The 17826-nt window shown below is 43.2% G+C and overlaps 1 protein-coding gene across 6 annotated transcripts in view; it reads left to right on the forward strand.

Annotated features, from left to right (window-relative positions):
• LOC134353775 (von Willebrand factor C and EGF domain-containing protein-like) overlaps positions 1 to 17826 on the forward strand; it is a 383806-nt gene that overhangs the window by 191010 nt on the left and 174970 nt on the right. The window lies entirely within an intron of this gene.

Genomic DNA, 17826 nt, shown 5'->3' on the forward strand with positions numbered 1-17826 from the left:
ATTTTTATAACTTTGTTAGTCTAGATACTAGAAGATTGCAGGCTGTCACATATTGTGTCTTTATTTAAGAAAGGTTGCAAGGACAAGCCAGAGAACAATAGGCCAGTAAACCTAACATCAGAGGCAGGAAAGTTACCAGAGCAAATTTTGAGGGATAGGGTCTGTCTGCGGTTGGAAATGCAAGGACTGATCAGGGAGAGTCAATGTGGACTTGTGCATGGAAACATGCATCTCATGAATTTGACTGAGTTTTTTAAATAAGTGACCAAGAAGATCGGCAATATTGAGCCATTAGAAAGCATCTATGTGAACTTTGGCAAGGCTTTTGACGAGGTCATACATGGTAGGCTGATTTGGAAAGTTCGATGACATGGAATCTTGGGTGACCTAGCTGACTAGATACAAAATTGGCTTGGTAATAGGAGTTAGAATTGTTTTTCAGATTGCCTGTGACAAGTGATGTGCCACAATGATTGGTGCTGGGTCTCCATTTTTTATCTTAAATAAATGATTTGGATGAAACGTTGGTGGTACGAGAGTAAGTTTGTGGAGCACACCGACATTGGTGGTATTATGGACCATTAAGAAGCTTATCAAGGGTAACTACAGGATTAACTAGGAAACTGGACAATGAATGACAGATGTAACATAACTTTGGACCAGCGTGAATTCTTGCATTTTGGGAAGTTAAAGCAGGGCAGGACATATACAATGAATGGTAAGGGCTTCAATGTTGTAGAACAGAAAGGTCTAAGAGTACAATACATAATACCCCAAAAGTGACGACACAGGCGGATGGTGTGGGAAAGAAGGAATATGGAGTGTTTCACCTCATCAGAAAGGGCAGTGAGTACAGAGATTGTGAGGCGTCCATCAGTTGGGTTCAACCATGGATACTGCGTCCTAGCTCTCTAGATACGCAGTGGCGTATCTAAGGTATGGCAGGTATAGCACGTGCCCTGGGCGCCACTTGAAGGGGGCGCCACTGAGCAATTTCTAATAAAATCAGACAAGCCATCCTCAGATAGTGAAAACGTAATTTTCTTCAGATGCCTGATCTGTCTTTGATTATGATGGGTGAGAAGCACTAGGATGGCCTTATTTCAGAGCATTGTGTAAGAAGACCATGAAACGTTGCTTCACGAAGAAGAAGGAAAGTGGAGCTGAAGGACGGAAGAGACGAAAGTTGGAGGCAGAGGAAGCCAAGAAGTCGAGCAAGTTCTTCATGCCCTTCTTTGAAAAGCCTGGAACAAATAGTTCGACATGTTCCATGGAGCCGCCTGCACCTGCTACAAGTTTGTTAGAATCCGAAGATGGATCAAGTACAAATGCATCACAAGCCGAGGAGGAAATCAAGTCAGATAAATCTGAGTATGATGAGATTAAGAGTGAGGCTGCCACAGAGAACGTGGACATGCCAGGAGGGGGAGACGATGGTGGTGGTAGTGATGTTGAGCTTATTGACGAGATTTTCCCTGACGAGATTGAACCCGACGAAACTGAACCTAATGAACTGGATGCTGTCAAAGAGCCTCGAACTGTCATACCAGAAGTGATTGAACAGCATGACATTGGACTTCTGAAGTTCGACAAGGATACTGGAAAAGCAATTCTGCCTGACGCATTGAGAACAAATAATAAAGCTGGGTTCGAAGAATATCCAGAACAGTGAGGGGCCTTTCCTACAAACAAATGAACAAAACTTGGATCAGGAGGAAATTGGGAAATGGTCATGGTTAGGAAGTGACTTGCTCATGGCTGGTCTATTCCCCTTCTAAAAGGTCTGCATTTTGTATCTGTTGTCTTCTCTATTCCCGGTCAGACCATCAATCCTCATTGGAGCAGGAAAGTGGATTCAACCAGTGGAAAGCACCTGAAAGGATTGGTGTTCATGAAAATGCCAAGAATCATCAGGAATGCTTCACACAGTGGAAAGAAATGGAAAGAAATTTAGCTGGAAACAGAGGAGTTATTAACACGGTATTTCAGTCACAGATTGAGAAGGAAAAGCAGGAGTGGCGTGATATCTTGACGAGAATCCTTCACTGCATAAAATTCATTGCCACTCAGAATCTGGCTTTACAATGACACAGGGAGTCACTTCAGCTAGACGATGACTCCAATTTGGGAAATTCCCTTGGCTTACTGAAACCACTGGCCATCTTTGACCCTGTCATAAAAGAACATCTAACTCATTTGGAAAGTCATCCTGGATCCAAGTTTTATCTTTCCCTGGGTGTCCAGAACAAATTCATCCACATGTTCATCCACTGTTCATCAGAGTCTGTTGAGAAGCATTCGTAAAGCCATGTACTATGGTCTCATGTTTGATTCGACCCCTGATCAGGCACACTGTGAACAGATGTCAGAAGTAGTGAGGTATGGCACCAGGGCAGGAATGGATTCTCAATATTCCTGGAATTCAGTGCTTTAAAAGGGATGGAGAGGAGGGGAGAAAGGGGAGGAGGGGTGGCATTACTGGTCAGGAATACTATTACAGCTACAGAAGGGTGGGTAATGTAGCAGGATTCTCTTTTGAGTCAGTATGGGTGGAAGTCAGGAACAGGAAGGGAGCAGTTACTCTACTGGGAGTATTCTACAGGCCCCCTGGTAGCAGCAGAGATACAGAGGAGCAGATTAGGAGGCAGATTTTGGAAAGGTGCAAAAATAACAGGGTTGTTATCATGGGTGACTTTAACTTCCCTAATATTGATTGGCACCCGATTAGTTCCAAGGGGTTAGACAGGGCAGAGTTTGTTCAGTGTGTCCAGGATGGATTCCTGTCACAGTATGTTGACAAGCCGACTAGGGGGAATGCCATACTAGATCTAGTACTAGGTAATGAACCGGGTCAGGTCACAGATCTCTCAGTGGGTGAGCATCTGGGGGACAGTGACCACTGCTCCCTGGCCTTTAGCATTACATGGAAAAGGATAGAATCAGAGAGGACAGGAAAATTCTTAATTGGGGAAGGGCAAATTATGAGGCTATAAGGCTAGAACTTGCGGGTGTGAATTGGGATGATGTTTTCTGCAGGGAAGTGTACTATGGACATGTGATCGATGTTTAGAGATCTCCCGCAGGATGTTAGGGATAAATTTGTCCTGCTGAGGAAGATAAAGAATGGTAGGGTGAAGGAACCATGGGTGACAAGTGAGGTGGAGAATCTAGTCAGGTGGAAGAAGGCAGCATACATGAGGTTTACGAAGCAAGGATCAGATGGGTCTGTTGAGGAATATAGGGAAGCAAGAAAGGAGCTTAAGAAGGGGCTGAGAAGAGAAAGAAGGGGGCATGAGAAGGCCTTGGTGAGTAGGATAAAGGAAAACCCCAAGGCATTCTTCAATTATGTGAAGAACAAAAGGATGACAGGAGTGAAGGTAGGACTGATTAGAGATAAAGGTGGGAAGATGTGTCTGGAGGCTGTGGAAGTGAGCAAGATCCTCAATGAATACTTCTCTTCGGTATTCACCAATGAGAGGGAACTTGATGACGGTGAGAACAATATGAGTGAGGTTGATGTCCTGGAGCATGTTGATATTAAAGGAGAGGAGGTGTTGGAGTTGTTAAAATACATTAGGACAGATAAGACCCCGGAGCCTGATGGAATATTCCCTAGGCTGCTCCACGAGGTGAGGGAAGAGATTGCTGAGCCTGTGGCTAGGATCTTTATGTCCTCGTAATCCATGGGAATGGTACCGGAGGATTGGAGGGAGGCAAATGTTGTCCCCTTGTTCAAAAAAGGTAGTAGGGATAGTCTGGGTAATTATAGACCAATGAGCCTTACATCTGTGGTGGGAAAGCTGTTGGAAAAGATTCTTAGACATAGGATCTATGGGCATTTAGAGAATCATGGTCTGATCAGGAACAGTCAGCATGGCTTTGTGAAGGGTAGATTGTGTCTAACAAGCCTGATAGAGTTCTTTGAGGAAGTGACCAGTCATATGGATGAGGGTAGTGCAGTGGATGTGATCTATATGGATTTTAGTAAGGCATTTGACAAGGTTCCACACTGTAGGCTTATTCAGAAAGTCAGAAGGCATGGGATCAAGGGAAGTTTGGCCAGGTGGATTCAGAATTGGCTTGCCTACAGAAGGCAGAGGGTCATGGTGGAGGGCGTACCTTCAGATTGGAGGGTTGTGACTAGTGGTGTCCCACAAGGATCTGTTCTGGGACCTCTACGTTTCGTGATTTTTATTAGCGACCTGGATGTGGGGTAGAAGGGTGGGTTGGCAGGTTTGCAGACGACACGAAGGTTGGTGGTGTTGTAGATAGTGTAGAGGATTGTCGAAGATTGCAGAGAGACATTGGTAGGATGCAGAAGTGGGCTGAGAAGTGGCAGATGGAGTTCAACCAGGAGAAGTGTGAGGTGGTACACTTTGGAAGGACAAACTCCAAGGCAGAGTACAAAGTAAATGGCAGGACACTTGGTCGTGTGGAGGAGCAGAGGGATCTTGGATGTCCACAGATCCCTGAAAGTTGCCTCACAGGTAGATAGGGTAGTTAAGAAAGCTTATGGGGTGTCAGCTTTCATAAGTCGAGGGGTAGAGTTTAAGAGTCACGATGTAATGATGCAGCTCTATAAAACTCTGGTTAGGCGCACTTGGAGTACTGTGTCCTGTTCTGAACGCCTCACTATAGGAAGGTTGTGGAAGCATTGGAAAGGGTATAGAGCAGACTTACCAGGATGCTGCCTGGTTTAGAGAGTATGGATTATGATCAGAGATTAAGGGAGCTAGGGCTTTACTCTTTGGAGAGAAGGAGGATGAGAGGAGACATGATAGAGGTGTACAAGATATTAAGAGGAATAGATAGAGTGGATACCCAGCGCCTCTTCCCCAGGGCACCACTGCTCAGTACAAGAGGACATGGCTTTGAGGTAAGGGGTGGGAAGTTCAAGGGGGATATTAGAGGAAGGTTTTTTACTCAGAGAGTGGTTGGTGTGTGGAATGTGCTGCCTGTGTCACTGGTGGAGGCAGATACACTAGTGAAGTTTAGGAGACTACTGGACAGGTATATGGAGGAATTTAAGGTGGGGAGGGGGGTTATATGGGAGGCAGGGTTTGAAGGTTGGCACAACATTGTGGGCCGAAGGGCCTGTAATGTGCTGTACTATTCTATGTTCTATGTGGAAGTTGATTTTGAGAGGAAAACAGTCCGTGTTAGAGAGTCCTTCCTTGGTTTTTTCCCGATAAACCAGAAGGATGCTGCGAGCTTGGTTGAAGACATCTTGAAACAGCTAGAGAAGGACGAAATGGAGCTACAAGATCGTCGGACACAGTGCTGTGACAACGCTGCTGTGATGGCTGGACACAGAAGTGGTGTTCATCAAACAATTAGTGAGAAAAACGACCTAGCAGTGTTTGTGAATTGCAACAATCACTCACTCAACTTGGCGGGTGTACATGCAGCCGAGCAGGATACGATGACGGTCATATTTTTTGGAACCATCGAAGCTCTCTGCGTGTTTTTCTCTCGTTCAACACAGCACTAGGAAAAACTCAAAAACGCCGTGCCTGTGGTTGTTAAGTCGGAGTCCGAAACCAGCTGGAGTGCAAGGACAGAAGCAGTGATGCCCATCAGCAAGTACCTTGAGGAGATACTTCAAGTTCTCCAGAATATGATAGACAATGAAAACGAGACCAGAGGAACAAGAAGTGACACAAGGCAGCTGTACAACCGCAGTTGAGTTACGATTTTCTGACTTTGCTAGGAGTTTGGAACAAAGTACTCATTCGCATTGACCATATTCAAAAAGAGGCTGCAGGATCCTAGCATGAACTTCCACGATGCTGCCCTGGGTTTGAAAGCCTTCTGAATTTACTTTTATGATGAATGAGATGTGTTGGTCAGTGAGTCACTCAAAGAAGGAGTCAGTCTCTGTCAAGAATGGAATATTAAAGTTGAAAGATGTCAGAGACGAAAGAAACAAATGGCTGATGAGAACTTGAGAGACACTGGGTTAACAGCTAAGGAGGAAATAGAATGAGTCATGAAGGGAACACTCGACCGTCTTCACAGAGAAATGGACGAAAGGTTTGCTCATTTGCACGACACTGACACCAAGTTTGGGTTCCTTCTCGATGTCGAGGGACTGTGTTATGGTGCTGACTGTAATGACCTGAAGAAGAAGTGTGAAAATTTGGGCGAATCGTACGGCTCTGATGTTGATGGACAGCAGCTATATGAAGAAATTTTGGATTGCAGAATGTTGCTATCAAGGCAGGTCAACATGAAACTATCAAGACCTGAAGAGCTTCTTGAATGTATTGTTCAGTATGGAGATGAGAGCGTCTTCCCCAACCTTCGCATTGCTATTCAGATAATGCTACCCATCGCAGTTTCCATCGCCAGCTCTGAGAGATCATTCAGCAAGTTAAAACTAATACTTTCGTATTTGAGAGCCTCTGTGGGTCAAGGCAGACTCTGTGATCTTGCTCTGCTGAGTGTAGAAAGAGAAGAAACTGAAAAAACTGACTTTGATCACATCATAGACCAATTTGCATCAGTGAAAGCAAGGAAGGTGCAGTTATAATTTTCATGTAGTGCCATAATTTGTTAATTAAAAGACTGACGAGCTTGACTTGTATTTTTGAGCTGATATTATGGTAAAGTTATCTAAAAGATGAGTGTCAGATGTTTGGACAGGGGCGCAATTTCAGTGCTTGCGATAGGCGCTATTTTCTGTAGATACGCCCCTGTAAATACGCACGCCTGGGCAGTATGATATAGAGAGCAAGCTGTTGCCCATGTAGCAAGCTCCCCCTTTCCAAACATCTGATGAACCTAAAGGAATGGCTGAGACCAATACAGTTTGGTACCAGCAGCATCGAAGGAGTTGCCAGTCAGCATTGAACTCAACGTAGGCCTTGGTGACTTCAGCTCCAGGCTTTTCCCTCGGGGGCTTACTCCTGAAGCCTTCCCCATGAGTGTGTATAGCCACAAGGCAGCAGAGGTTTGAGATCAGAGTTTTCCTTCTCCTAGTTGAGCTGCCAACCATGAGTGACAAGCCCCATCTACCCAAAGCGACTGGTTTTAAGGCACCAGTAACCTTCCTTTGCCCCTTCTTATATCAGTAGAAATGGTTCCACGTGAAGGCCAGGAGCTAGGCTTGATTGTCAGAAGCTAGTAGAAGGGCACGCCATAGGGAGCATTTAATAGGTAGAGGGAGCTTGTCCCCAATACCACCTTAGGCTATAACAACCCTAAGGAACCAGTACAGAGACTACACTTGGAGTATTGTGCACAGTGCTGATCACCTACTGTGGGAAGAATGTGATTAAGCTGTAGAGGATGTGGAAACAATTCACATCAATGTTGCTAAGACTGAAGGGTCTGATAGACAGAACTAACAGGATAGACAGGGACTGGTTTCTTTGGAATGATGAATGTAAAGTTTATGAATTCATGACAGACACAGATAAAATGGATGCTCATAGTCTAGCAAGAAGTCTAAAATCAGAAGGCCCATAAGGTAAAGTCGGTGGGAGGGGTGGGCAAGATTAGAAGGGACTGAGGGGCAAGTTGTTCATAGAGAATGGTAGGTATATGGAACAATTTGTAGAGGATGTGGTAGAGGAGGGTAAAATTATGACATTTAAAAGATATTCAGACAGTTACGTAAGTCAGAAAGATTTAGAGGGATATGTACCAAATGTAGGGAACTCTGACGAGCTTAGTTTGACATCTTTAGCATGCACAAATTGGGCTGAAGTTCTTGTTTCCCTGCTTTGTCATTCTAATTCTGACTCTCTGACTGTCATCCTCAAAATATTTCACTTTCTTTTATTACAACTTCAGACAAGTGCCCCACCTCATGTTAATTTCTGAAGATCTCTCATTTCTCCAATAGGCTACAAGTTGGACTGAGGTTTACTTGTATCAAGATTATATATAATTTCATGCTACATTTGCTCTTTGTGGAATAAAAAATAATTATGAACATATTCATATTTGAAACCAGGATGTTGCTGACAAAACTATTATTTATTGCCTATTCCTGAAATTTAGCTGCCTTTTTGAACCACAGTAGTTGTTCTTTTGAAGGTACTCCCACACTGCTGTTGGGTAGGGAATTTCCGGATTTACACCCAGTGAAGATGAAGGAGCGGTAATATATTTCCAAATCAGAAAGGTGTGTCACTTGAAAGAGAACTTGCAGGAGGTGATACTCCCTTACATATGATGCCTCTCTCATTCTTGCAGGTAGAAGCTCTAGGGTTGGGGGGTGGGGGTGCTGTTTGTGTAGCTCAGTAGTAATGTATTCTGAGCACCATATCAAGTACCAATTGATGACTAGAACTGTGGGCTTGAAAGCATCGTTATTAGAATATAGACCAGTATAGCACAAGAATAGACAACTCAGCCACTATGTGTCAAACTAGTTAAATTAGTAACCAAATGCCCAACTAAACTAATCCCTTCTCCAGACACAATGTCTATATCCTTCCACTTCCTGCACATTCACGTGCCTATCTAGGAACCTCTTGAAAACCCCGATCATACTAGTCTACACCACCACGTTAGACAGTGCATTCCAAGCACCCACCATTCTCTATAATGGCACCTAAATAGATTTTTATAAAGCTGCAACATAACTTCACAACCCTTGAACTCAGTTCCTCAACTAACAAAGGCAGGCATGCCATATGCCTTATTTACCACTCTATCAATCTGTGTAGCCACTTTCAGGAAGATATGGACTTGAACCCCAAGATCTCTCTGCATCTCAATGCTTTAATGGGTCTTACCATTAACTGTGTATTGTCTCCTTCCATTTGATCTCTTAAAGTGCAACACTTCACATTTGGACGAGTTAAACTCCATCTGCCATTTCTCGGCCCATATCTGTAGTCTTCTGTGCTTTCCACAGCAACAACCTTTGTATCATCTGCAAACTTCCTAACCCACCCATTGATGTATAACTTATATCACAAACAACAGAGGTCCCAGGATGGTTTCTGTTTTCCCCTTTATCTATAGCCTGAATCACTTTTTCAGAAAACACCAATAAAACCAGAAAACTTGATTTTCTTCTCACAAAACCATATTGACTTTACTTCACTACTTGAATATTTCCAAGTGCCCTTCTATAACATCTTTATTAATAGTTTTTAATATCTTCCCTGCAGCCGATGTAAGTTAACTGCTTTCTCTCTCCCTTCTTAAATAAAGAAATTACATTTGCTAATTTCCGCTCAAATGGAAGTTTTCCCAAATTGAAGGAAGTGTGGAAAAATAAAGTTAATGCACATGTAACTCTCTCACCATGGCCCATAACAGCCGTATGGCTCAGCATTGCATGGGTAACAGTGATTGAGGGCCATCCTCAATAAGCTACAGATCTGGGGTCGACCTGATTTGGGTTCAACCAGACAAGTAAGTTGGAATGTTCCAGTGAGGGAACAAAAGTTGTTTTGAATGCTGTGTAAATACAGCCAATGCAAAGTAGTAACTCGCCAGGAAATAACAGACCTTACACCAGCTTAAAATTAAAGGGGAAATATATTTACAGATATTTCAACTTTAGCAAACAGTTCATAGGGAAAAAAGAAAAGGGGCAGTACAGTTAAACCAGTTATGTGCATATAATATTGGAGCTCTTTTCTGGAGTAGCAGAGGGAACTGCTTTACTCCAGGTGCTGAACCCATGTTCTGCGTGAAAGACACCGGCCATAGTTCGAACTCCCTTGAAGACCATTTCGAAAGAACTGGCTAACTCAGGAATATTGGCACTTCCTCCTTTGAGCCACTCATCTGCACAAACCTCTTCTTACAATAAGGTTTCTCCTTCAGGTGGTGTCCTCCGAGAATCTTTCCTTGTGCTCTTCTCCACACCTCCTAAAAAAAGGACTCTGTCAGGAAGGGGTGTCCTTTGTCACTCTAGCTACTCCTCCACGACATAACGTGACAGGTTTAAACTGCATATACCACACAGTTCCTTGTTTATGCTCATCATCCTGCTTAGGAGGAACTTGCACTTCTCAAAAGCAGCTCTGAACATCAGGTGAATGGACAAGATTTTCAAAAAGATTCACTCAATTTCTCTTCTTGCATGTTCCCATGAGCCTTCTCACAATGGGAGTATCTGTTCCCACAAGAACGGAAGCTTCACCTTTTTCAACCAGCTCCAGGCAGACCAACACTGGTGTATCTAAAGTCTCAGTTACTCCAATATCTGCTTTGGAAAACTCCAGTTTCAGTGACTAGTAACCATCTTACGGGTAATCATCAGCACTAAGCCACCAAATTGAAAGGCACTGAGTGGCGTCAATGGCAAATGCATCAAATACCGGTTGTAAAAGGATCTGTGAAGTAAAATAACTTGAGAACCTATGTCAAGTATGGCTTTAGCATAAGTACCTCCAGTCCATATGGATACTTCAGAGCTTGGCCACACCAAACCTTCAGGAATAGTGTCATGCACTTTACTATTTGAGGCCAGCCCACTCCGTTACTGGGTTCCTTCATAGTTTTGCATCTTTTCTTCTCTCTTTGATTAACCACTGACTTACTTTTTGAAAATGTTCCTATCCCTCACATTTTTGCTTGAAATGTCCATCTCCTCCTCAGTTATAACAGAAAATACTGGTCGCCTCTCCAGTCAGAAGACCCTTTTCAGCAGCATTTCTCTGCTTAGTAAGTGCTACAGGTGAGTTGGGTTTTGTCAAGGACATGTCACGTCCAGCTGAAACATTAGCAGCCATGCACCAAGTCAGCTCAGCTTGAAGGTTTTTCACCTCATTCCTCAAAAGCTCTATCTCCGTGGCATCAAGGGTCACTTTAACAACAGAGGCTACCACTGAAGACGTTACTTGGCCTTTGGAAACATTCTGCTCCTCAATCATATTTTCCTCCTCTCTAACTTCTCTGAGTAACTCAGTAAAAGATGGAGGAGGGCATAACTTGTGGGTCATTTGAAGACATGGAGCAATTATGTCATGTGACAGTGCGCCCTTCGCAACTTGCTCTGCCCTCAAGCAATTTCTCTCAGACAACTGAATGCCCACTTTGTGGCACTAATAGTGCAGCTGTTTCTCCAACCTGAAAAGGTAGGCAGAAAGCTTCTGTCCCTCTTCCTGGAATGCACGCCTAAACTTCAACCTAATACAGTATCGGCAGAACTTTCAGTAGTGCCAAAAGCTTCATCTGGAGCTTGCATGTAATTAGCTGATGGGTTTTCTGCCTTTAGGAACCTCTCTATATTAGCCACCAGATCCTTTAAACTCTCTACCAGTCTCAGTTTTCTTTATGTTATCTGAGCATGGCCATTCATCCAGTAACTGAGATTTCTGCTCAGCCCAAGCCTCATATTCTTCTTCCCCATCGGGCGTGGGCTTGACTCCAGAGAAAATTGACAGCCTACAACATCTTTGGCCTTCTGCAGGTACATTTTGGCATTTATCAACTTGTGATGTAACAGCCAAAACAAGCTCAGAACTTAAATTCCACGTCCCATTCCCATTCTGATATGTTTAATTCCACTTTCCATTCCCATTCTGAGATGTTCAATTCCACGTCCCATTCCCATTCTGATATGTCTATCCACGGCCTCCTCTACTGTAAAGATGAAGTCACACTCAGATTGGAGGAATGCCACCTTATATTCCGTCTGGGTAGCCTCCAACCTGATGGCATGAACATTGACTTCTCAAACTTCCACTAATGCCCCACCTCCCCAACATACCCCATCCGTTATTTATTTATTTATATACACACATTCTTTTTCTCTCTCTCCTTTTTCTCCCTCTGTCCCCCTCACTATACCCCTTGCCTACCCTCTGGGCTTCCCTCCCTCTCCGTTTTCTTTCTCCCTAGGCCTCCTGTCCCATGATCCTCTCATATCCCTTTTGCCCATCAACTGTCCAGCTCTTGGCTCCATCCCTCCCCCTCCTATCTTCTCCTATCATTTCTGATCTCCCCCTCCTCCTCCCACTTTCAAATCTCTTACTAGCTCTTCTTTCAGTTAGTCCTGTCAAAGGGTCTCCACCCGAAACATCGACTGTACCTCTTCCTAGAGATGCTGCCTGGCCTGCTGCATTCACCAGCAACTTTTATGTGTGTTGCTTGAAATTCCAGTGTCTGCAGATTTCCTCGTGTTTCAGAACTTAAATCAAGAGCTGAAGGACCCATTAGACTTTTCACATCAGCCAAAGTCTTCCCCTCACTCCACAGAAAAGAGAACACTTGCCTTTAAAATCTTCACCCTCAGCTACCTCCTTGCCAGCTCTAGAAATATGAACTGGCCATAGCCCCGCCTCTCCTGTACCTATCTGAACGAGCACTGTGACTTAAGCCATGTCATTGGTAGTCGTATTATACCCGACCTTAATTTCCATGGCATCCATAATAAAGTACCTCACTTACCACAAAACATAGGTTTAAACAGACAAATAAGCCACTTAATCAATCCTTATACAGCATTCCAATCCTCCAGATGAAGCCCCCAAAAATGTAACCCTCTCACCATGGCTTGTGACAAACTTGGTTCGTTAGCTAACTAACAGCTCCGTGACTCAACGTTACATGGGTAATGGTGAGAGGGCCACCTTCGATAAGCAGCACACATCTGGGGTTGGTATGAATTAGGTTCAACCAAACAGGAAAGTCAGAACGTTCCGATGAAGGAACAAAAGTTGTGGTGAATTCTGTGTAAATGCTGCACCACGCAAAGTTATTGTTCACCAGGAAATAACAGATTTTACACCAGCATAAAATTAAAGTGGAAGTATATTTACAGATATTTCCACTTTAACGAACAGTTAATAGGGAGAAAAAAGAAAAGGGCCCAGTACAGTTAAACCAGTCTAAATGTGCACATAAAATTGGAGCTCTTTTCTGTAGTAGTTGAGTGTCATCGTAGTCGAGTATGATTCTTCTCCTGGTGGTTGACCTGGTCACTTGTGGGTCTTGAGATGACTAAAGAGGCCGCTCCATGATCCACAAGTCCTATAGCAGTGTTGGCAGGCGTAAGTCATTGAGGTGGTGGTGGATGTAGCTGGCTGGGCCTTTCCCAGTATCTCCTTATAGTGAAGCAGCTTAGTCTCAGCAGCACAGCGGAGGTATTCTTCGAGCTGTGCAATCCCCTTATAGGCAATCTTTCTCTGGCCTTTCCTATCCTGTTCTAATTTCTCCCATCCATTCAGGTTGATGTGGCTGTTCCTCAGGTGGGTCTTGATACTGTCCTTGAACCACTTTGTCTGCCCTCCAGGAGTGCACTTTGCATCCTTGAGTTGGTCAAACAGCTTTAAGGAGGCGGGAGTCAGGCATACGGTAATGTGGCCGACCCATCACAGTTGTTGTTGAGTCATGATTGTGGCTATGAAGTTAATGTTAGCATCCTCCAGGGTGCTGGAGTCAGTATGCCTGTTCTTCCAACTAACTCTCAGACTGTTTTGGAGGCATCTTTGATGGTAAGTTTCTAGGGATTTTATGTGCCAGCTGTATGTCGTCCACAACTCCACTCCATGTAGCAAGGAAGCGAGGACTATAGATTCATAGACCAGAAGCCTAGGGATGTTCTTGATATTCTGAACTTCAAAAACTCTCTTTCTCAGCCTGGTAAAAGCTCCACTCGCACTCACACTTCCCTCGAAGACCATTTTGAAAAACCTCAGGAGTATTGGGACTTCCTCCTTTGAACCATTCGTCTGCACAAAGCACTTCTTACAATAGGGTTTCCCAATCAATTGGGATCCCCAGGTACCTTCCCCTCGTACTCTTCTCCGCAACTCCTTAACAAAAGATCCGAAACCAGACTAACAGTCTTTCAGAAATCTGATCCCATCCAGCTCTTTGGAATCTTCCATGACATCCCACTGGACAGAATGTTACAGCACAATATCAAACGAACCCAAATAGCAGACACAACATTCCTAGGCTGAGCAAAAGCTTCTTATCTCAGCTGTAGCCAAAACACTAGTCTATGAAAACTTAACTAACAGAACACACTGCATTTGCAGAAAACTGCTAAAGTAAAATGCCTAACAGTATAGCAGTACAAATACAATTTTAACCAGGGCATTACACGTGAGTTATTCATGAAACACTCCTTATAAAAGCCTAAGTGAAATCCCACGGATGACTTGTTAATTTGCAGATCCAATAATTTACTCAGTACAACTGGCCTTGTGAAGCCAATTTTCTTGAGTTTGTCCCTTCTAATTCCTGATTTACACTTATTTCTGGTTTGTTACTGATATCCTTTTTAGTGAAGTATTTGTTTGATTTATCTGCCACCCCTTTACTTTTCATTAAAAGTAACTTTATATATTATTCGTGTTCATTCAGTTAAATCTTTTTAAAATATCTTTAAAAGCTATTATTCTTTGCTTTTAACATTTGGCTTACTTTTTCTGATATTCTGATAGAGTGGATTCCAGTTAATTGGGACACGTCGAGACCGGTACATTTTGGCCCGGTTAAGCAGCTGCCCCAATTAGCCGAAGTTTCATGGAAATAGTTAAAAATGTATAAATAAGACAAACTATCATTTAATTATGTAACTAGTTATATATTTAAATGTGCTACAGAACAAATTAGAATGCTAACAATACTACTGTTGTACTTTAAAGCTGCAGGTCCTAATAATTATCGATGGAGGATTTCACCCAGTGTACTCAGCCTTGCTCTTTTCATTGACTGTGCGTGAACAAATTCAGCACAGACACCTCGTGCAGATAATGGACTGCCTTCATACATTACTTTCAACAACTGCATTCTCCAAATCTTCATTTTCATTGTAATATTCAAGATGATTGCCCATACCTTCAAATTGGTTGTTGTTCCTAATTTGTGTAGTATTGAAATTGCTTCATTTTCACTCTGAGCTGCTTCTGGCATCTCCAAGCCTGAATGCTTGAAAGCGCCGTGAGCAAAATAATTCCAAGTTGTCTTACTGCTCATTTCTCACCAACTATCAGTGACAAAAATAATTGCGTTTTGAACAGGAACACACACAACTGATGCTATTTCAATAGTGTTTGCTCTAAGCATGGTGTGTTGTTTAATGGCCACACAAGTGCACCTGACAGACACTAGTTAGAAACTTCAGCAACAGTCTCCTGCTCAAATTAAGTGACAGAGTGTCCCAAATAAATGAAGGGAATTACGCTATTTTCTTTACTTTTTTGTTGTTTAAAACTTGTCCCAAATAAGTGGCTGCTCGATTAACCGTGGGCTAATTATCTGGAATCCACTATGATATGTTCCTTATTAATCTTTTGGGCTCTTTTGTTCTTTTTAATATTCTGTCCAGTCTTTTTGTTCTGCCACATGTCTTTGTATAATTGAATACTTTTACTTAAGTCTGATACTAATTTTAACTTTTAGATTAACCACAGATGGTGCTCTTCCCCTTGGATTTTCCATATTAAAACCTCAGTTACTTTTTGAATGAGATATTTAAAGAAGATGGAATGAAGTGTCTGTGGAGACGAGCCAGGAATCATGTAGCAGAATCCATTCGGGGTTTGCCTGCCTCCCACACTAGTACTTGCCCTGGGTGTTGATGATCGAACCTGAGATAAACCAGATCCATTTTCAGAGTTCACACCAGATCACATCTGGATCCACTGCAGATATAAATGGATGAGTGAAAGATGATTAAAAAATGCTGGAAAAGAAAAAGAGAGTGAACGTGTGATGGGATAGAGATAGGGATAGGAGCAAGGAATAGAGAGTGAAGGAGAAATTCCCATGGAGAGAGAGAAAGAAGGAGCATGCAACCTACAGGTTCCCACAATGTTTGGAGGGTAAGTGTTTTGTACTTAATATTTCAGTAATATTTGAGTAATATGCTAAATAAATTGTTTGCTTCATTATGGGTTATATGTAAAAGTACATGATTGAATGGCATAGGTCAAAATGAAAATGAAACTAAGACATGCATTCCAGGCCCCGTGTTTCCTTTCAATTAGTTTTATGCTTTAGAGTTACTAAACATAAGAATGGCAACAAATGAGATTTAAAATACACCCAGGATGGCTACTTACGGTTGAAGTGCAGCAAAACATTCAAGTTTAATAAAAAACTGTGTAGCATATGCCTCTTCAGAAGGGGAAGAGAGAAATTGTCAAGTTAAAAAAACGGTAGGAGCCAGATGAATTCATAGGTTCATAAACAGTGAGTTTTGGGTGACCAGTCGAAATTGCTAGCTACATCAGAAAAATAGATGTGCTTGATTGTGCAAGAAATAACCAGGTATTGTATACTGAGCGAATTGAGCAGTATTTTGAAGCAAATCAAATAGCCAATGAAAAGTCAGTGCCAATTTTGTTGAATGTATTGGATTTAAAGACATACAGGTTGCTGAGAAGTTTAACTGCTTCAAGTAAACCAGCTGAAATGAGCTTTTCTGATATCATGAACATAATGCAGGAACATTTAGAACTGAAATCATTGTTAATTGCACCATGCTTTAAGTTTCATGAATGGAATTCAAAGGAAGGGGAGTCCATTGCAACCTATGTGGTTGAATTGACCCCATAGTCTCAAGTCTACATGGTCACCCAAAGTGATTGGAATGTGCAGCAGAAAGTCCAGATCGACACACACAAAATGCTGGAGGAACTTAGCAGGCCAGGCAGCATCTATGGAAAAGAATACAATCAACATTTCAAGCTGAGACCCTTCATCAGGACCGAAGTAAAAGAGCTGGGGAGTCAGGGTACGAAAGTGGGGAAAGAGGAGGAAGAAACACAAGGTGATAGGTGAAACTGGGAAGAGGAGAGCGATAAAGTAAAGAGCTGGGAAGTGGATCGATGAAAGAGGTAAAGGGCTGGAAAGATGGGCAAATTTAATAGGAGAAGACAGAAGGCCATGGAAGAAAGAAAAGGGGGAGGAGCACCAGATGGAGGTGATGGGTAGGTAAAGAGATAAGGTGACAGAGGAAAATAGGAATGGGCAATGATGAAGGGGGGGAGTCATTACTGGAAGATCGAGCAGTTGATGTTCATGCTATCAGGTTGGAGGCTACCCAGATGGAATATAACGTATTGTTCCTCAAACCTGAGTGTGGTCTCATCATGACAGCAGAGGTGCCGTGGATTGACATATTAGAATGGATTTGGAAATGGAATTAAAATAGGTAGCCACTGGGACATCCTGCTTCTTCAGGCAGATGGAACGTAGATGCTCAGTGAAGCAATCTCTCAATCTACATCGGATCTCATCAATATATAGGAGACCACACTAGGAGCACCGGACCCAGTATCAATCTACATCGGATCTCATCAATATATAGGAGACCACACTAGGAGCACCGGACCCAGTATCAATCTACATCGGATCTCATCAATATATAGGAGACCACGCTAGGAGCACCGGACCCAGTATCAATCTACATCGGATCTCATCAATATATAGGAGACCACGCTAGGAGCACCGGACCCAGTATCAATCTACGTCGGATCTCATCAATATATAGGAGACCACGCTAGGAGCACCGGACCCAGTATCAATCTACGTCGGATCTCATCAATATATAGGAGACCACACTAGGAGCACCGGACCCAGTAAATGATTCCAACAGATTCACAGGTGAAGTGTCACCTCACCCGGAAGGATTGTTTGGAGCCCTGAATGGTGGTGAGGGAGGAGGTGTAGGGGCAGGATTATGTGCTGGATGCAGAGGCTGGTGGAGTGGTAGGTGAAGACGAGAGGAATCCTATCCTTGGTGGGATGGCCGGAGGACCTGCCACCCTACCAGCCTCCATGACCAGCACATAATTCTCCATAACATCCTCCATCACCAACAGGATCGCACCACTAAGCACATCTTTCCCTCCCCCCTCCCCTCTTTCTGCTTTCTGCTTTCTGCAGGGATCATTC

Source organism: Mobula hypostoma, chromosome 11 (assembly GCF_963921235.1).
Source record: "Mobula hypostoma chromosome 11, sMobHyp1.1, whole genome shotgun sequence".
NCBI classification, from domain to species: Eukaryota; Metazoa; Chordata; class Chondrichthyes; order Myliobatiformes; family Myliobatidae; genus Mobula; species Mobula hypostoma.